General features: G+C 48.9%; 1 pseudogene; it reads right to left on the bottom strand.

Moving 5' to 3' along the window:
* Positions 1 to 8306: 8306 nt before the first annotated feature.
* Positions 8307 to 16279, bottom strand: LOC126083135 (ficolin-2-like; annotated as a pseudogene).
* Positions 16280 to 18112: the final 1833 nt, after the last annotated feature.

An 18112-nucleotide genomic window follows, 5' to 3' on the forward strand; every position in this document is an offset into this window, starting at 1 on the left:
TCTTGGCCATTTTGAATTGGACAATCATATAGTCTACTACGCTGGGAATGACAGCTTGAAGAGGAATGCTGTTGCATTCATCATCAAAAAGAACATTTCAAGATCTATCCTGAAGTACAACGTTGTGAGTGATAGGATAATATCAATACGCCTACAAGGAAGACCAGTTAATACGACTATTATTCAAATTTATGCACCAACCACTAGGGCCAAAGATGAAGAAATAGAAGATTTTTATCAGCTGCTGCAGTCTGAAATTGATCGAACATGCAATCAAGATGCATTGATAATTACTGGCGATTGGAATGAGAACGCTGGAAACAAAGGAGAAGGATCAGTAGTTGGAAAATATGGCCTTGGTGATAGAAACAGTGCCAGGGATCGAATGATGGAATCTTGCAAGACCAAAGGCTTTTCCATTGCAAATACCTTCTTTCACCAACATAAACGGGGACTATACACATGGGCCTCGCCAGATGGAACACACAGAAATCAAACTGACTACATCTGTGGAAAGAGATGATGGAAAAGCTCAATATCATCAGTCAGAACAAGGCCAGGGGCCGACTGTGGAACAGACCATCAATTGCTCATATGCAAGTTCAAGCTGAAACTGAAGAAAATCAGAGCAAGTCCAAGAGAGCCAAAATATGACCTTGAGCATATCCCACCTGAATTTAGAGACCATCTCAAGAATAGATTTGGCGCATTGAACACTAGTGACTGAAGACCAGACGAGTTGTGGAATGACATCAAGGACATCATCCGTGAAGAAAGCAAGAGGTCATTGAAAAGACAGGAAAGAAAGAAAAGACCAAGATGGATGTCAGAGGAGACTCTGAAACTTGCTCTCGAATGTTGAGCAGCCAAAGCAAAAGGAAGAATTGATGAAGTAAAAGAACTGGACAGAAGATTTCAAAGGACCTCTCGAGAAGACAAAATAAAGTATTATAATGACATGTGCAAAGAGCTGGAGATGGAAAACCAAAGGAGAACACTCTTGGCATTTCTCAAGCTGAAAGAACTGCAGAAAAAAATTCAAGCCTCAAGTTGCAATAGTGAAGGATTCTATGGGGAAGATATTAAATGATGCAGGAAGCATCAAAAGAAGATGGAAGGAATACACAGAATCATTATACCAAAAAGAATTAGTCGATGTTCAACCATTTCAAGATGTGGCATATGATCAGAAACTGATGCTACTGAAGGAGGAAGTCCAAGCTGCTCTGAAGGCATTGGGGAAAAACAAGGCTCCAGGAATTGATGGAATATCAATTGAGATGTTTCAACAAACAGATGCAGCGCTGGAGGTGCTCACTCGTCTATGCCTAGGAATATGGAAGACAGCTTCCTGGCCAACTGACTGGAAGAGATCCATATTTATGCCTATTCCCAAGAAAGGTGATCCAACAGAATGTGGAAATTGTAGAACAATATCATTAATATCACTTGCAAGCAAAATTTTGCTGAAGATCATTCAAAAATGGCTGCAGCAGTATATCAACAGGGAAAGGGAACTGCCAGAAATTCAGGCCAGTTTCAGAAGAGGACGTGGAACCAGGGATATCATTGCTGATGTCAGATGGATCCTGGCTGAAAGCAGAGAATACCAGAAGGATGTTTACCTGTGTTTTATTGACTATGCAAAGGCATTCAACTGTGTGGATCATAACAAATTATGGATAACTTTGGGAAGAATGGGAATTCCAGAACACTTAATTGTGGTCATGAGAAACCTTTACACAGATCAAGAAGCAGTTGTTTGGACAGAACAAGGGGATACTGGTTGGTTTAAAGTCAGGAAAGGTATGTGTCAGGGTTGTATTCTTTCACCATACTTATTCAATCTGTATGCTGAGCAAATAATATGAGAAGCTGGACTATATGAAGAAGAACAGGTCATCAGGATTGGAGGAAGACTCATTAACAACCTGCATTATGCAGATGACACAACCTTGCTTGCTGAAAGTGAAGAGGACTTGAAGCATTTACTAATGAAGATCAAAGACCACAGCCTTCAGTGTGGATTGCACCTCAACATAAAGAAAACAAAAATCCTCCCAACTGGACCAATGAGCAACATCATGATAAATGGAGAAAAGATTGAAGTTGTCAAGGATTTCATTTTACTTGGATCCACAATCAACACCCATGGAAACAGCAGTCAAGAAATCAAAAGACACATTGCATTGGATAGATCTGCTGCAAAGGGCCTCTAAAGTGTTGAAGAGCAAAGATGTCACCTTGAAGAGTAAGTTGCGCCTGACCCAAGCCATGGTATTTTCAATCGCATCACATATATGTGAAAGCTGGACAATGAATAAGGAAGACCGAAGAAGAATTGATGCCTTTGAATTGTGGTGTTGGCAAAGAATGTTGAATATGCCATGGACTGCCAAAAGAACAAACAAATCTGTCTTGGAAGAAGTACAACCAGAATGCTCCTTAGAGGCAAGGATGACAAGACTGTGTCTTATATACTTTGGACATGTTGTCAGGGGCGATCAGTGTCTGTAGAAGGACATCATGCTTGACAGAGTACAGGGTCAGGGGAAAAGAGGAAGACCCTCAATGAAGTGGATTGACACAGAGGCTGCAGCAATGAGCTCAAGCATAACAACGATTGTAACGATGGCTCAGGACTGGGCGATATTTCATTCTGTTGTGCATAGGGCCACTATGAGTCGGAACTGACTCTACGGCACCTAACAACAAGGAATACCAGTTAATATGACTATTATTCTAATTTACACACCAACCGCCAGGGCCAAAGATGAAAAAATTGAAGATTTTTATTAGCTTCTGCAGTCTGAAATTCATCGAACATGCAATCAGGATGCATTTGTAATTACTGGTGATTGGAAATTGAAAGTTGGAAACGAAGAAGGATCAGTAGTTAGAAAATATGCCCTTGGTGATAAAAACAATGCTGGAGATTGAATGACAGAATTTTGCAAGAGCAATGACTTCTTCATTGCAAATACCTTTTTTCACCAACACCTCGCCAGATGGAATACACAAGAATCAAATTGACCACATCTGTGGAAAGAGACAATTGAAAAGCTTGATGTCATCAGTCAGAACAAGGCCGGGGGCCAACTGCAGATCAGACCTTAAATTACTCATATGCAATTTCAAGTTGAGAATGAAGAAAATTAGAACAAGTCCATGAGAGCCAAAGTACGACCTTGAGTATATCCCACCTGAATTTAGAGACCATCTCAAGAATAGGTTTGATGTGTTGAACACTAATGACTGAAGACCAGACAAGTTGTGGAATGACATTAAGGACATCATACATGAAGAAAGCAAGAGGTCACTGAAAAGAGAGGAGAGAAAGAAAAGACGTAAATGGATGTCAGAAGACACTCTGAAACTTGCTCTTAAATGTTGAGTAGCTAAAGCAAAAGAAAATATGATGAAGTACAAGAGCTGAACAGAAGATTTGAAAGAGTGGCTGGAGAAGACAAAGTGAAGTATTATGATGACACATGCAAAGACCTGGCGACAGAAAAGCAAAAGGGAAAAACATGCTTAGCATTTCTCATGCAGAAAGAACTGAAGAAAACAATTTAAGCCTTGAGTTGCAATACTGAAGGATTCTACAGGGAAAATACCAAATAATGCAGGAAGCATCAAAAGAAGTTGGAAGGAATACACAGTCACTATACCAAAAAGAATTGGGCGATGTCCAACCATTTCCGGACATAACATATAACGAGGAGCTGACAATGCTGGAGGAAGAAGTCCAAGCTGCCCTGAAGGCATTGGGGAAAACAAGGTGTCAGGAGTTGGCGGAACACCAACTGAGATGTCTCAGCAAATGGTTGCAGCACTGGAAGCTCACTCGTCTGCGCCAAAAATGGGGGAGCCAGCTGCCTGGCCCACCAGCTGGAGGAGGTCCACATTTATGCCTACCCCCGAGAAAGGTGACCCAACCGAATGTGGAAATTATCCAACTGTATCATTAATATCACACGCAAGCAAAATTTTGCTAAAGATCATTCAAAAGTGGCTGCAGCAGTATATCGACAGGGAACTGCCAGAAATTCAGGCCGGTTTCAGAAGAGGATGTGGAACCAGGGAGATCATTGCTGATGTCAGATGGACCCTGGCTGAAAGCAGAGGATACCAGAGGGATGTTTACCTGTGTTTTACTGAGTATGCTAAGGCATTCGGCTGTGTGGATCATAACAAACTATGGATAATGTAGAGAATGGGAATTCCAGAACACTTAATTGTGATTATGAGGAACCTACATGGATCAAGAGCCAGTTGCTCGAACAGAACAAGGGGACCTGCATAGTTTAAAGTCAGGAAAGGTGTGCATCAATATTGTATCCTTTCATCATACCTATGCTACCTGTATGCTGAACAAGCAATCCGAGAAACTGGACTAGATGCAGAAGAACAGGGCATCAGGATTGGAGGAAGACTCGTTAACAACCTGAATTATGCAGATGACACAACCTCCCTTGTTGAAAGTGAAGAGGACTTGAAGCACTCACTGATGAAGATCAAAGACCACAGCCTTCAGTATCGATTACTCCTCAACAGAAAGAAAACAGAAATCCTCACAACTGGACCAGTGAGCAACATCCTGATAAACGGAGAAAAGGCTGAGGTTGTCAAGGACTTCATTTCACTTGGTTTCACAGTCAACGTCCACGGGAGCAGCCGTCGAGAAGTCAAAAGACGCACTGCATTGGGCAAATCTGCTGGAAAAGACCTCTTTAAAGTCTCGAAAAGCAAAGATGTCAATTTAAAGACAAATGTGTGCCTGATCCAAGTCATGGTGTTTTCATTTGTTTCATATGCATGAAAATTGATTGAAAATACCAAGCCATGGTATTTTCAATTGCATCATAAGCAAGTGAAAGCTGGATAATAAATAAGGAAGACCAAAGAATTGATGCCTTTGAACTGTGGTGTTGGGGAAGAGTATTGAATATACCATGGAGTGCCAAAAGAACAAACAAATCTGTCTTAGAAGAAGTACAACCAGAATGCTCTTTAGAAACAAGGGTGGTGAGATTACGTCTTACATACTTTGGACACGTTGTCAGGAGGGACCAGTCCCTGGAGAAGGACATCATGCTTTGTAAAGTAGAGGGTCAGCAAAAGAGAAGAAGACCTTCAATGTCTTCTTCAATCTCATCCTCAGTGAGATGGATTTACACAGTGGCTGCTAGAATAGGCTCAAAGCATAACAACAATTGTGAGGATGGTGCCGGACCGGGCAGTGTTTCGTTCTGTTGTGCACAGGGTTTCCATGAGTCGGAACTGACTCAACAGCACCTAACTACTACAACAGGTGTTATCCACCAAAATTTTGGTTTTGTAATTTGGGGATGAGTTCTCTGCGTAAGTATTTTTAAGTCTCCCCAGGTGATTGTGATGGGAAGTCAGGTTTAGGGACCACTAATGTACTATTAATGATGGTGCAATGTTTAAGTTCCCCACCGATAACCAAAAGGTTGCCAGTTCAAAGCCAGCCAGCTGCTCTGCAGGAGAAAGACCCAGTGATCTGCTCCCCATAAAGACTACAGCCTAGCAAACTCTGTGGTATGGCTCTACTATGTCAGATGGGGGAGCCGTAAGTCAAAAATGGACTCAACAATGCTCAACAACAAAAAATGTGTCCGTAAGGTCCCTAACCAAAAAAAAAAAAAAAAAAAACCGTTGCCGTTGAGTCGATTCTGACTCTCTGGGTGGCACAAATGATTTGCACTCTGCTGTTAACCCGAAGGTTGGCAGTTCGAACCCGCCCAGAGGTGTGGTAGAAGAAAGGGCTGGCAATCTGCTTCCATAAGGATTACAGCCAAGAAAGCCCTATGGAGCAGTTCTACTCTGACACACACGGGGTTGCCCTGAGTCGGAATCTACTAGATGCCTGTGTTTGGTTTTTTTAGGTGCTGGTTGCAGAGAGCCGCGTGAACGATTTGAGGATTTCCGTGCAAGCACACAAATGCTCTGCTGCTTCTGGCCTGTCAGGGCAAAGCTCTTATTACAGAAGACGGTGAGGCCAGAATGGGAAGAGAGCTGAGCAAATTAACGCAAACTCATTTCAATTAGAATCCATGAGGCCCAGAGGACCAGGAACTTGGAGCCAGAAGCATCATCAGGGGAGGCAACTGGCCAACATCTAGGCCTGCTCACAGTCCCCAAGCTTCTCTAGAAACCCTGGATCTAGTTATGCAGGTGGCTATGTTTAGAGCCAAGCTTGCCTGCTATATTCTGGGTGGCCTTTTTTTTTTTTTTCTCAAATATGCAGTTTGTCCTTGACCCCTACATCTTGGTCACCAGCCCAGTGGAGATCCATTCTGATGATGCTGGGTAAACAACTTTGGACTTCCTGCCGGGAATCCGACCATGACTCCTGGGGACACTGGACACGGGACGCGTGCTAGGTGACACTTGGCTGACCAAAAGACACGATGCCAAATACCTCACCCCAGATGATGGACTGCCCGGTGTGTTCTGTAGCAAGGAATCCACGTCCATATATTGGTGATTCTGGGAAACAGCACTGAGCCAGGTCTCCCAGAGAGAGAAGAGGCTGTGAGGTGTGACTTTATAGGGTGGCGCTTCTTCGTTTAATAATAAACCATCACATTTCAGGGCTGGATGGTGGTTTCTGTCCTGCAGATGGGTCAGAGTCCCAGTGGCAGGTGAGCATGGTCCCAGACTGTGGGCTCGGGAGGCAGGAAGGGCCGCTCTCTCTCTCCAGCAGCCTCTCCCTGGGCTGGTCCCTCTCCTGGTCCTCTCCTGGGCTCCTCTCAGGACTCAGATCCCACCCAAGGAACAAGAGCTTGCGGTGGGCTCAGGGAGCGTGCAGCCCGGAGCAGTAGCACCTGAATCTGTGGGACACACACCCTTCAGAACTCACTGGAAACCATGGACTCCTTCCCAGAAAAACTCAGACACATACCATTTTCCATGTTTTCAATGTTTCCTGGACCAGCTAAAGCCTTGGCAAGGGACTCTTGGGGAGGAGAAGGGGGATCTGTGGATCCTGGGTCAACAAATTAAAGAAGGATAGTGGCCACCTTGGAGCCCTTCTGAATTTCTCTCAGTAGAAGGATGAGGCCAGAAAGTTATACGAAGACCCAAGCAGCAACGCAGAAGTTCAGCACTGGCCAACGCAGGGTTTCCTCAGGCTGACCAGGGCAAGGATGGGGGTGGGGCGGGTGAGAAGGGGGCAGAGAAAGGGCAATGCACAGCCCTCAGCAGACACAATTTTGCCATGTTTGTGGAGTTGATGCCAATTCACGGCAACCCATGTGTGTCAGAGTAGAACTGTGCTCTATAGAGTTTTCTTTTCAGTGGTTGGTTTTTTGGAAGAAGATGGCCAGGCTCACCAGGCCTTTCTTCCGAGGTCCCTTGGGGTGGGCCCAAACCATCAACCTTTAGGTTAGTAATGAGCACAAACCATTTGCACCACCATGAGGCTCTTAGTCCCTCCCTGCTGGACTCACACAAGACAGAGACGTTTCCCTAGCCTGGACTCTCTGACCACTCTCTCACTTGCTTTATTTCATTTGTGTTTTTTTTTTTTTTTTTTTTGATGAGGAATTCCCAGGCATAAAATCACCTTTTTTCAATGCGTGAGGATGTCTCCAAGTAACTCACGTGGGCACGGAGGGGACTGGGGCAAAGGAAGAACGGGTAGTGTGGAGAGGGCGTGGGACCCAGATGCTGGGGACCTGAGACCAGCTGCTTCATCACTTGGTACAAGGATTTGTAAAGACTGCCTTTAAAGGACTGGGGAGCAGACGTGGTAGGAGTTGTGGGTCACATGGTCTCTGTTCCAACTTCTCTACTCTGCTTGGAGCGTGAAAGCAGCCACAGACCACATGGAGCCAATGGCATAGCTGAGGCCTAAGCAAACTTTTTTTTTTTTTTGGTAAAAACAGGCACCACCAGCTTTAGTTTGTTGATCCTTGTCTTAATGTATCTGAAATTCTATCAATCAAAAGGGTGTCCTGGTTCCACCTGCTGACCCAAGTCCTGGGGAAGCCATGTGAGAATTCCCAGGGAGAACCTGGCCTGTGACCAACACAATGCAAATAAAAATGGGGCCCATTTTTAGCACATCATATCATTTGAATTTTATTTTTTTTTCTTAATGATAGAACTAATTGCTGGAAAGGGCACGGTGAAATGGATACTCATTCATTGCTGAGGCGGGGAAGAGGCTTGAAATCAGTAAATGTCACAAACCTAGGGCTGATAATTCCAGAGATGGAACAGGATTTGGATATCTTTCTGCAAGAGAAATACAACTTAAAATTACATGTCCGTCTTCTACATGCCTTGGCTACATGATCTCCTGTCCACACCCACCACTGTGTGTGAGCGAGGCCCTGCTGGGAAAAGGCGGGGCTTCCTCGCCCCCAGCTAGGTGGGCTGCAGCTTCATCTCCGAGGTCTTGTAGCTGTAGTTGTGCCCCTTCCCAGACATCCAGTTGATGCCATTGGTGAAACTGTCATGGTTCCCCCCAAGGTAGCGACCATTCAGATTTGACGCATGACAAGTTTTGTACCACCAGGCTCCCTGATACAGCTCAGCACAGTTTCTACCATCCACGGCATTGTCCCGGTCTTCGGTGGAGGACTGGCTGCTGTGGTACGCCAGAGAATCGCCTGCTCAGGAGGAGAACTGGGTGTTGGAAGGCAGCGCTGGGAGACCCCTCATGCACCAGCGGTGAGGGGTCTGCACCGACAGCGGTGCAGCTTGCTCACACTCAATCCGAGAAGCTCGGTCTCTGGAGGCGCCTGTGTTCTCCTCTCTGTTGTCTGCAGAGTCTTTGGCAAACCCCCGTCAGCTGCAGCTCCTGATGCGTGCCATCTTCCTTTTCAGAGGAGCAGGTCAGGTGACCAGGAGCTCCATCCTCTACTCCTGGACCCCCCAGGCCACACCCCCTCCACCAGGCACTGAGAGTACCCCTCCCCACACAGCCGTAAGCTGCTGTCTCAGAGCAGAGCTCCTGCCCTGAAGAGGCCTCCTTCCTCCAGCAGGTTCCCCACTCTGGGGAACCATCCAGGGCACCATCCTCTCCCTCTGACCCCTGAGCTCCAGCTCAGCTCTGGCTGCTGCTGGGAGTAGGCTCACCCCGAGCCTCAGCTTCACCATCTACAATGGAGGTGCTGGTCTCTGTCCTTTCCCCCTTCCCAGGAGGCTCAAAGGAGCTTCAGTAATGTAAAAAGGACCTGCAAATTCTTAGGTTCTCATGATCGTAACTTCTCACAAGGGAGTGCCTTGGTCTGGGCAACTGTGGGTTAAACACAGGTATCGGCTTCCTGCTGCAGTGATCCTGCCGTCTTTGGGGGAACTCATGTTCACTGGGAATTCCCAACAGGATGCTATATAGGAAAATGACCCCAAGTCATGTAGCTGGAAAAGCCTTTTGGCAAAGAATGTCCCATAGGGCTCATGTCCCGGAGAACATAGCTTGGGAAGTGGAGGTCTATGGACATGTGTGAAATGACTGTCCCCTTCCAGGTGTCTGCAATGACACTGGTCAGTAACCTTGCCACACTCACAGAGAGCTCACCCTGTAGCCTGAGGGGCAGTAACGGGTCATGTCCTGGGATCCCACCCTACCTAGAGATGCAGGTGTGAGTGCCTGGATTCACAGACGGAGGAACAGGGACTCAGGAGGTGAGGCCCCGGGGACGAGGTCACCCAGGGAGAAATAGAGCCAGGATTCTAGCCCCAATCTCACTGACTACCCAGCCTCGCTGTGAAGCCCAGGCCCCTGGTGCTTTGCACGGACTCACCTGCACTGCCTCCTGCAAAGGCACCCAGGATCAGCTTGTATTTCTCTGCCTCTCCCGCCATCTTGAATGAGCTGTACTTGGCAAATTGGTGGTTGCTCTCCAAGTCCACCCGGTCTACACAGAGCTCACTAGTGCCTGTTGGGAAAAGATTTTAAGGTCCCAGCTGAAGAGTCTTTCTGCCACCAGATATGGAGGGTGGGGAATTGGGTAAGCCCTTGAGGAGTGTCTGTCTACATGGGCAGAGAGAACATGAATGGCTTTGCAATTTCCCCAGGATTCCCAGGGAAGCAGCTACTCTTGGGAAAGTGGCCCAAAAGGCCAAACTTCCAGTTCCAGCTTAGCAATGAGTTGAACATGAGTATAGGTGGCTGGACACAAGTCCTGAAGGCCTCCATGTCCCTCCCTACTCTCTGGTTCCCGGTGTCAAGGGCGCTATGGTTGGAAGTTGTCTTCACTCCAGTGATCCCACACCCCTGGTCCACATGCTCTGAAAGCCCAAGGAAGGGATGCACACCTCAGCAGGTCACAGTGAGACATCCATGTTCTCAGAGTCCCATCATTTGTGGTCCAGGAGCACAGGGGTCTTATGTTCTGGAAGGTCTGGGTCTCAGGGCTGGGCAGTGTCCATTCCAGGCCCCCAAGACCTCAAGCCTCCAGCAGGGCCTCACCCTGGGCAGAGTGTGGATGTTGTTGTTCCCCAGCCAGAACTCCCCCAGCTGACTGCCAAAGCCCTGCTTGTACATGGCCCAGTCCCGATAGAAGTCCACGGAGCCATCCATCCTCCACTGGAAAACCTACGGACCAGAGGGGCTTGGGGAGGGGGCACCAGGCTCACGTCCCTCAGTTCAGGGAGTGATCCTGACCCCACATGGGAGCAATACTTCACAGTTCACACAACATCACAGACCATGTGCATGACACTGCACCTGGACCTTATCACCAACCCAGGATGGTCAGGAGGGCTCCCCAGTTTCGCAAGAAGGAGATGGGGCTCAGAGAGGGTAGGAGAACCCCAGACCCTTCCAGCGGAAAGGGATTGGGCTCCTCCCAGGCCTCAGTCCCCACCTGGCCTCTTTCCCTCACAGGGTCATCCACCCCCACCATTTCTGATTCTCTCTGTCCTCAGTGAAAGGGAGGGGACTGTGCCTTATGAGTGACAATAGGGAAACGGAGGCCCAGAGGGAAAGAGACCATTAGAAAGTCACAGGGAGAGTGCTGGGATTTTAGGCAGCCCCTCCTCCAGGCCACACAGCAACCCTGTGACCCAGCACTCACGGTCCATGTCATAGAGCACGGTCAGGTGCTGGCAGTCAGGGAGGAAGATGGTGTACCAGCCGCTCAGAGCGTTCCCCTGGGTGAGCAGCTCCTTGCAGCTCTGTGGTCCTGGAGAGGAACAGGGAAATGGGCACGGGGACAGGGGCACTGCAGGGGAAGAAGAGGGAGAGCAGGACAGGGGAGTGTGGATGGGCAGGGGAGGCTGGGGCCTGGGATGGAGGCCCACAAGGCGCCGTGGTGAGTTACAGAGCCCAGTCCCCTTGACCATCCTGTGATGGAGATTTTCGGTGTCCACAAGGCTGGGGTTTGCTGCCCAGTCCTTGGCCAAACACTAGTCTAGATGCTGTTATGTGGCAGTTACACGTGACTGAATCAGTTAGCCTTAAGTAAAGCACCCATTATCCTCCATAATGTGGAGCGGGGGAGGTCTGGTAAAATCAGTTGGTCTTAAGTAAAGCACCTGTTACCCTCCATAATGTGGGTGGGTGTGGTGCAATCACTTGAAGGTTTTAAGAACAAAAAGAAAGTTTCCCCTAGTAAGTGTTCTGCCTCCACACTGTAAATAGACATTTTCCCCGAATTCCTCCACTCCTCACTCCTCCCACTGCCTGATCTATGGGTCTTGGGAAGCAAGCCTGCAGGAGTCTTCAGGCTATTGCCTGACCCTCAGATTTTAGGCTTGCTGCCATCCACCATCGTGTGAGCCAATTTCCTGGTGTAAATCTCTCTGCGTGTCTGCATATAAACACGTGTATCCAGGCAATGTTGTTTTAGGTAGTCGGCTAACTTGGGAGTAAGAACAGGCAGAGCCTCCAGGCTGCTGAAGGCGCTAGGGTTGGCAGGAACGGGGGGCCAAGCATTTCCTGCAGGTGGGCCCAGGTCCAGCCTGTGGTCTGTGGGCAGGCTGAGGAGAGGCATGGGGGGTGTCACCCACCTGTGTGACATCCTTGAGGCTTCCAAGTCTCTCCTGAGATGGCATAGAAAAAAATAGCATAACACATCACATGTGGGAGATCCAAACCCTCATCCCCCACCCTGGACTAGGAAGTAGGACAGTAATCCAGAACTTTCCAGAAGAAAGGGTCAGCACCTTCAGAAAAGCTGACTCTGCCCCCACAGCCCATATAACAGAAAATAAGTTATACCTTATAAATTATAAGTATATATAAAAAAAAAATCTCCCTGTATGTGTATACATTATATCGTCCCCACTTTTCTGTGATGAGTGGTGGTAGATGACGTTCCCCTGGCCCTCCTCCGGCTAACCCTGGTTTTCACACATTGCCTGGACTCGAGCTGCAGGTGAGGGGTCAGATGACAGGAGGGGACAGGACAGGAGTCCTGCTTAGGGGTTGGAACCAGACCAGGTGAGGTGTGGCTGGGAAGGGCTGGGAGAGGTGAGCAGATACTTCCATCCTGCCCAACTCAGACCATGTCTACCTCACAGGGGAAGGTTGGTCCCCGGCCCACCCCAGAGTCTAGGCACGGCTAAGACCTGAGAGCCTCTTGTGTGGACACAGCCAGCATGACGCCCCCTTCAGGACGGCTTACCTTTCTCTCCACGCACCCCCTTCTGTCCAGGCTGTCCTAGGGAAAGAGACGTGGTCAGCCCAGGGATGGACTCAACCACTTCTCAAATCACTCCCGTGGATGCAAGTGAGGTGGGGTGGGCTAATCTGGGGATGCTTAGGGTTCTGCTGGCCCAGATGTCCACCCAGAAACCACTGCTGGGCTGGGGTTGGGTAAATCAGAGTACCTGGGTCCAGACCCAGGACCAGGGTGGGGCAGAGCCCTGTCAGGGACAGGAGTTGGCTCTTTAGAAATGACAAATGTCACAGCCCCTAGTTCCCTCCCATATTTCTCTGCAGCAGGTCCATTGTTCTTCCCAGGGTGTCTTTCTTCTTTATTGTGATTTACCTTTGGGCCCAAATGGCCCTACTTTCCCAGGGGGACCGCATTGTCCTGCAAATTCCAAACACACTCATGCACCAAAACCCCCAGACCTGTTGTTGTTGTTCGTTGCTGTTGACTCTGACTCACGGTGACCCCATGTGTGCAGAGGAGAACTGACCCATGGGGTTTTCCAGGCTGTGGTCTTTTAGAAGCAGATCTCCAGCCTGTCTTCTGAGGCCCCTCTGGGTGGGTTTGAACCAAGTGCTTAGTCGTTTGTGCCAGTCAGGACTCCTCCCAAGTCTAGGAACCTGAGAAATCCTCCTTGAGAGTCCTTGCCTCTGGTAATTCTGGTTACCATGGCTGCAGCCCCCAATATTCCTGATCTCAAGGGCTCTAGACCTCAGGCTTGCTGTGGGGACAGAGGGCCTCGGGGCAGTCCTGACAGCCGGGGCAGGGAGGGTGCAGCAGGGGCATCACCCACCTTCTCACACATCCGCCAACTGTGGCTGGGGAAGGGGGCCTGGGTCCTGCTTTGGGCAGATGAACCCCACCCACTGGTAGGAAAGTGGTCCGAGAGAGGCTGGATTCAGATTCCTTTTCCACCTCCCTCAGATCTTTGTCTGGGTGTCCCCAACAGGGCACAGGGGGCAGGCAGAGATCCCACCCTTGGGCCCAGCACTGCGAGGGCGGCACAGTTAGCCAACGCCCACAGACCTGACAGGGGCCTACCACGCAGACCCTGAGCCTGACACCCCTTAGAATGTGTGAGGGGTAGGAATGTCCAAACTTGCCCTGTTTCCAGCGTGAATCCCCACCCAGTGCTTGGTAAGTGTCCCCCTGAACTTCTCAAGGCACAGGGAGTTCAACCCCCCCATCCCAAGGCAGTCCCTGATTGAGCCTCTAGTATCCTCCAGCCTCATGCCAGGCTCAGGGGACCAGAAACTGTGCCAGGTGGGGCCTGCCCCTGCTGCTGTTTTGTCAGGAGAGAGGCCCTGAGTAAGGATCTCAGCAGAGTTTGGGTTGGGGTTCAGGGGAACTGGGAGTTTAGAAACAAGAGCAGGAGGTCAGCAACCCCCCACCACGGCTGATCACATACCTCTCCCCCCACTGGCGCCTGCCTCTCTCTTGGGTCCCGGGACTCCGGGCATCCCCAGTCAGCCTCTGAGAATGCTGAGTCCTCCAGACCTACCATCTTCACCCCTGCAGGAAGACACAGGGGGCCCCTCAGCATGGGTGTCCTGGGCCAGAAAGGCCCGCAGAGCTAGCAGACAGGCCGCCCACAAGGGACTCTGCCTCAGGAGCCCTGGGCCAGGCAGCTGGCAAGATGGCCACCAGGGTCACAGGCTCAGCTGGAGGGTCAGCCCAGGGGTGAGGGGTCTCCACTATGGTGGGGGCCAGGTCTCTGCTCCCCATGGGGTACTGGTCAGCAATGGCTGAGGGGCTGGACGAGCCTGAGGGAGACTCCGACCCCCCAGTAACTCAGCACTCTGACCCTCTGTCCCCTCAGCTCCCAGGGAGGACGGGAACAGGGCCGACCTCACAGGGATGTACAGTTGAAGGCGTAGCTAAGACTCCTTAGGAGTGTCAACTGTTGACTGTTTCCATCTCCACTGTTAATAAAACCAACATTCACATCTCACTTGAGGAAGGCAGTTCTAAGTGGGCATTTCAACTCCAGAACTAGGCAGTGGAGTCCAACCTCACACACCGTGGGGACTCAGAGCTGGTGGCACCATCAAGGCAGAGCTCACATTGGAGTGTGGTTTTGCTTCAGTTTTCATACTTTTAAGTTTTGCTGATTTCAAAAGAACACATGCTAAGTTTAGATGATTTACAGAATTAGAAACTTGGAGAAAGAAAATTAACTTACTGATAATGAAACAAAAAACCAGAACTGTTTCCATCATGGCGATTCTGACTCATAGCCACCCTATAGGACACAGTAGAACTACACCATTGGGTTTCCAATGAGTGGCTGGTGGATTCGAACCGCCAACCTTTTGGTTAGCAGCCGAGTTCTTTGCCACTGTGCTACTCGGGCTCCTTACAGATAGTATCAGTAGTGAAGTCAGCTACCACTGTGTGTGTGTGTGTATTTCCTTCCTAACTCAATTCTTGTTCTCTCTCCATAGTGATATACGATAATCACTCCTCACCGTCCCTCCATACTGTGTTAGCAACCTCAGGCCCGCCAGTGCGTTTGGAAGGTGATTTCCTCTTTCAAGGCTAGACTCTACTTGCGGCCAAGAAGACCCTAGGCCAGACTCTCAGTGCAAGGAGGGGGCTTGGACACTGAGGTCCTCTTGGGAGTCCAGGGGAATGAGGTCTGGAACCTGTGGGAACAATGTTATCCTTGCTTCTGTCGTCCCGGACACAATGGGAATCGCCTGTCCCCAGAGCTGTGTGCATCCTGGACTGAAAGCCCAGCCCCCCCAGGTATGCACCCCTGCTTGGCCACGTCTGCTAAGAGGTTTCAGTGGTGACAGTCAGCACATCTTGACCTCGTGCTCACCTAGGCTGAGCCTTCCAGATGTTTCACCTTCTCACACAACCCTGACATGGGCTCTCATTACCGTCCTTCTACTGAGTGGAGTCCCTGGGAGATGCAAATGGCTAAAACTCTTGGCCCTGAGCTGAAGGGTTGGCATGTCAAGTCTACCCAGAGCTGCCTGGGGAAGAAAGGCCTGGCAATCTACTTCTAAAATATCAGTTTTTGAAAACTCTGTGAAGCACAGTTGTGTTCTGACACATGGGGTCACCCTGACTCAGAGCCCTGAGACATGAGAAGAGCGTGACTGTCAGGACCCCTGCAGGGGCTGGGAGCAGGGTTAGGACCCAGATGCTGTCTTCACAGTGCACACTCCTAGCCTCCGAGCACGGCACACCTGCCGCTTTGAGCTTCTTCTCTATGAAAAGAGTGCTGAAAACGAGCCATTGAGAAGAGGAAAGGGAGAATGCCCGCAAAAGGTGGGGCCTAGGGCCTGGCACAGGGTGAGTGGTCAGCTTTCAGGGTCCCGACATGCTCAGGGCCTCCTTGCCTGAGGTCTGACTCACCTATGCAGGTGTCAGTGGCCACGGAGGCCTTGATACGCAGGATTACGATGAGCAGTACAGCAGGCCTCACGGCCGAAGGAGGCTCTGCTGGGTCTGGAGCTCTGGTCTCTGCTGCAGAAGGAGCGCCTCCCTCTTACAGGGCCAGCAGCCCACTGGAAACTCTGCCTCTGTTTCTCACCATCCCTGGGCACAGCCACTTCCTCCCTGCTGGCTGGGTGGTGCCAGCTGGAGGTGGATACAGCTGCAGAATGTGTTCTTTTCCCCAGCTCCACCATGCTTCCTACTAAATTAGCTTCACTTCCCCTCAGCAAGGAGAAATTCTTCCCTCCAAGAGGGCTCCCACAGGGGCTCCTGTGTGATGGGATCCTCTTGTTTGTGTCTTTAGGAAAAGCCAGCCCACTCCCCACTCATTATCAGCTTTGCCCTACAGTGCCTCAAGGCCTGGGGTGTGCAGGAGTAACCCAGCACACTGACCCTACCCCCACGTCTTACACTGTAGTTGCCTTGCATATAATGGACTCAAGTCCACAGAAGTCTAGAACTTCCCACTGGAGGTCTAGAAAGGTTCCAAGGGGAGAAGAGTACAGAGCAGATTGTCTGGGGGTAGACAGTTCCCTGGGCCTGTGTGCAGCAATATGGCTCCAGCTGGAGGGGGCTCACAAGTAAGACAGAGGCAGGGACCAACCAGACCAGGGGCATCGTATCAAAAAACAAACACCAGGAGCACCATCAATACCACAATGAGCAGCCATTGACTCAACGGCAACAGGTTTAAGCAGGAGTCCTGGCGGTGCTGTGGCTAAGTGTTTGGCTGCTAACCGAAAGTTCCAACACTCGAACCCGCCGGCCGCTCCTTGGGAATCCTGTGGGCAGTTCTACTCTGTCCTATAGGGTCGCTGTGAGTTGGAATTGACTCAATGGCAATGGGTTTTACTAGGTTTAATAGACAATTTTCAACTGGGCAACACATATTCACCAAACAAATGAGAGTTCTGATTAGTCAATATTCTTTAAATGCTTATATACAAAGTTTTCAGGAACTTTTGAACAAAATTTCTGATTGATATTTAAGTAACTTTGCTAAACAGAAGACTATCACAAGATCAATGAGTCTTGGTTATAGGACCCCTGAAGTTGTGAAAAAGGATATGTTCCTCAATCTTGAAAACAGGATAAGTTCATGTGTTTTGAAATCAGGGTGCATTTATTAATTTTGATTGTTTTCTGAAAGAATAAGTTTTAAGCGAAAGTTAATGGGTAATGAAACCAACCCTTCTGGTTCCAGTGGGCTCGGTCGCCTAGAAACAATTAATTATGTGAAACAAATAAGCTACTTCTAAAGGCTAATTTATAGCATAGCTAAAAGGATTATTTACTCATCACAGTGCGTAGGTTTCTAACAACATGTAACAAGATGGCCTTTATCGTCATAGGTAAGAGAACTCCTTCTGTTTTCACAATGTAAAACTTACATTTTTTTTGACAACGGCAAAGGGTGCTGGGCTGCCTGGGAATGCTGACCAGATCCCAGTCCAAGGGGCTTCTGAGATGACAGTCAGGTATAAAATCAACTACATTTTTGGAAAGAGACAAAGGAAAAGGTCAGTATCATCAGCCAATACAAGGCCAGGTGCCAACTGCGCAACAATCAACTACTCACATGGAAGTTCAAGTTGAAACTGAAGAAAATTAGAACAAGTCCACGAGAGCAAAAGTATGACCTTGAGTATATCCCACCTGAATTTAGAGACCATAACAAGAATAGATTTGATGCGTTGAACACTAATGACTGAAGACCAGACAAGTTGTGGAATGACATCAAGGACATCACACATGAAGAAAGCAAGAGGTGATTAGAAAGACAGGAAAGAAAGAAAAGACCAAAGTGGTTGTCAGAAAAGACTCTGGAACTTTCTACTGGATATTGAGTAGCTAAAGTAAAAGAAAGAAATGATGAAGTAAAAGAGCTGAACAAAAGATTTCAAATGGCAGCTTGAGAAGACAAAGTAAAGTATTATAACAACATGTGCAAAGACCTGGAGACAGAAAACCAAAAGACAAGAACACACTCGGCATTTCTCAGGCTGAAAGAACTGAAGAAAAAACTC

This window comes from Elephas maximus, chromosome 9 (assembly GCF_024166365.1).
Source record: "Elephas maximus indicus isolate mEleMax1 chromosome 9, mEleMax1 primary haplotype, whole genome shotgun sequence".
Classification (NCBI taxonomy): domain Eukaryota; kingdom Metazoa; phylum Chordata; class Mammalia; order Proboscidea; family Elephantidae; genus Elephas; species Elephas maximus.